Source organism: Schistocerca americana, unplaced genomic scaffold (genome assembly GCF_021461395.2).
Source record: "Schistocerca americana isolate TAMUIC-IGC-003095 unplaced genomic scaffold, iqSchAmer2.1 HiC_scaffold_47, whole genome shotgun sequence".
Classification (NCBI taxonomy): Eukaryota; Metazoa; Arthropoda; class Insecta; order Orthoptera; family Acrididae; genus Schistocerca; species Schistocerca americana.
Window position 1 is genome coordinate 2,380,001 of NW_025726203.1, and position 2,500 is coordinate 2,382,500.

The following is a 2,500-nucleotide window of genomic DNA, read 5'->3' on the forward strand; positions in this document are numbered from 1 at the left end:
AGCAAGCGCGGGTAAACGGCGGGAGTAACTATGACTCTCTTAAGGTGGCCAAGTGGCGGCGGTGTGGCTGCATCCGGACTTGGCTTTTCGAAGTGCGGTCTTGATGTAGTCGTGCTGCTGCTGCGAGGTGCCTTCCTTGGGTTATAGTTACAGGGAGAGTGATGCGCAATACATGGGCCTAGCCCTCTTAGCCTCTCCTCTCCTGCGGTCTTCTCCCCTTCTCGTGGGCCCGCTGATTTTCGCAGAGTGGAAGACCGCACCAGGGGCTTGGGGGGGTTACCAGCCCCCCCTCGCATTATCCCTTTATAGTTGGGGGCAGCCGACAAGAAACAAGAGATGGTGGCCCTTCCGCTGAAGGTGCCACCCCAGCTACCCCAGCACCTATCCGGCCAACCGGCCGTAACGAAAATGCGATAGTTTGTGTAGCTCCCTTTGCTTGCAGTGAGTGCCACCGCACTTTTACCACGAAGAACGGTCTCGGGGTCCATCGCCGCCGCCAACACCCTGCGGCCGCCAACGCTGAGATCGTGACGGAGAGGCATCGCGCGAGGTGGACGGAGGAAGAAGTCCTGTCGCTCGCCAAGGCAGAGGCCGAACTGTTCCTCGAGAGGGATGCCCGGTTCTTCTTTGTAAATCAAGAACTTACCAGGATGTTCCCCGACCGAACGCTTGAGGCAATCAAGTGCCGACGGCGGCAAGCTGCCCACAAGCAGCTTGTCCGCCAATTCATGGAGGCACTTGAGATCGGTCGGGGCGAAGAGCCGGCGTCCCGCCGTGGAGCAGCGAGCTCGCTGCCTGACGCGGGCGAGGCCGCTGCGCCGCCCGTCGACGCAGCCGAGGACTTCGCGGCCGACACCACCGGGCCGCCGCCGGAGGGGCCGACTGACGCCGCCATCTGGGAGCATCTGGCGGGGCTACCTGCTTCCGCCCAGCGTTTCTCTGCCCTGGATCGAGTCATTGGTCTGGGGCGGGGCACGCCGCCCGATGTCATCCTGGGCATGCTCCCGGATGCCCTTGCGTCGGTCGGGTCCAGGGGGGAGAGGTCGATCACCAGGACACAGCGGCCGCGCCAACCATCCAAGCGGCCGCCTGCCGCCCCGCCGCTGCAGAAGCGCAAGCGGCGCCGCTGGGAATACGCGCGGACACAGGACGCCTTCCGTAGGTCGCGTGCGCGTTGCGTGCGCGGCTTGCTGGACGGCACCCTGCTGCAGCCGCCACCCGACATCCCCGGTCTGCTGGACTTCTGGGCGGACCTCTTCACGAAGAAGCCGATCTCCACCGCCGGCTTCATCCGTGACCGCCTTCTCCCGCACTCGGAGCCTGTCGCTCCTGAGTGCCTATGGGGGCCGGTCACACGTGAGGAGGTCGCTGCTGCCTTGCCGCCCAGGGGATCGGCAGCCGGGCCGGACGGCCTGACTCCAGCGGAGCTGCGGCGCCTGCCGCATGAAGTCCTGGTGAAACTCTTGAACCTCTTCCTCCTGGCCCGCGCCCTCCCCGAGCGTCTGCTTCGCGCCCGGACGTCACTTCTCCCCAAAACGGCTGCACCAACATCCCCCGCTGACTTTCGCCCCATTACGGTCTGCTCGGTGTTGGCGCGGACCTTTCACAAGGTTCTCGCGTCACGCCTGATGCGTGCATGTGCTGTGGACGAACGTCAGCGGGCATTCATCCCCCGGGATGGGATGTTGGAAAACACCTTCATCTTGGACACTGCTCTCACCGACGCAGTCCGCTCCTGTCGCTCTGTTTTTGTGGCATCGATCGACGTCTCTAAAGCGTTCGATTCGGTGGACCATGCCGCCCTCCGCCCCGTGCTGAGGGCTCATGGCCTGCCGGATTGCTTTATTGAGTACGTCGAAAGGTGTTACGAGGGTAGCACGACGGTGATAGCGGGCGGCGCCGACGTGGGCGTGCCCCTGCAGCCGGCTAGGGGTGTGCGTCAGGGTGACCTCCTCTCCCCCCTCCTTTTCAATTTTGCGGTGGACTATGTTTTGAGTCAACTTCCCTCCCACATCGGAGCTCGGATCCTTGGTCGCAGAGTTAACGCTGCGGCCTTCGCAGATGACGTCCTGCTTTTTGCATCGACCGCGAGGGGATTGCAGTCCCTCATCGACGCAGCCGTCGCAGCCCTCGCCCATCTGGGGCTGCAGATCAACGCCCGGAAGTGTTTCACCCTCGCCTTAGTCGCGTCTGGGCGCGACAAGAAGGTGAAGGTCGACGCCGACGTTACCTTCAAAGCGGGCAACGCCACCGTGCCCGCCCTACGTGTGGGTGAAACCTTCCGGTACCTAGGACTGCAATTCTCCACCGCTGGTCGCTGCGTTTTCAACCCACGACGCCACCTGGTGGAGCAGCTGGACGTCATCTCCCGAGCTCCGCTCAAGCCGCAACAGCGCCTCCACGCCCTCACCACCGTACTTCTGCCTGGCCTGTACCATGGGCTGGCCCTCAGCCGCACCCGAGTGGGTGCGTTGAAAGCGGCAGATGTGACCATCCGTGC

At 63.8% G+C, this 2,500-nt stretch overlaps 1 pseudogene; it reads left to right on the forward strand.

The window, feature by feature from the left end:
- Positions 1 to 2,500, forward strand: part of LOC124583800 — a 7,963-nt pseudogene that overhangs the window by 2,840 nt on the left and 2,623 nt on the right.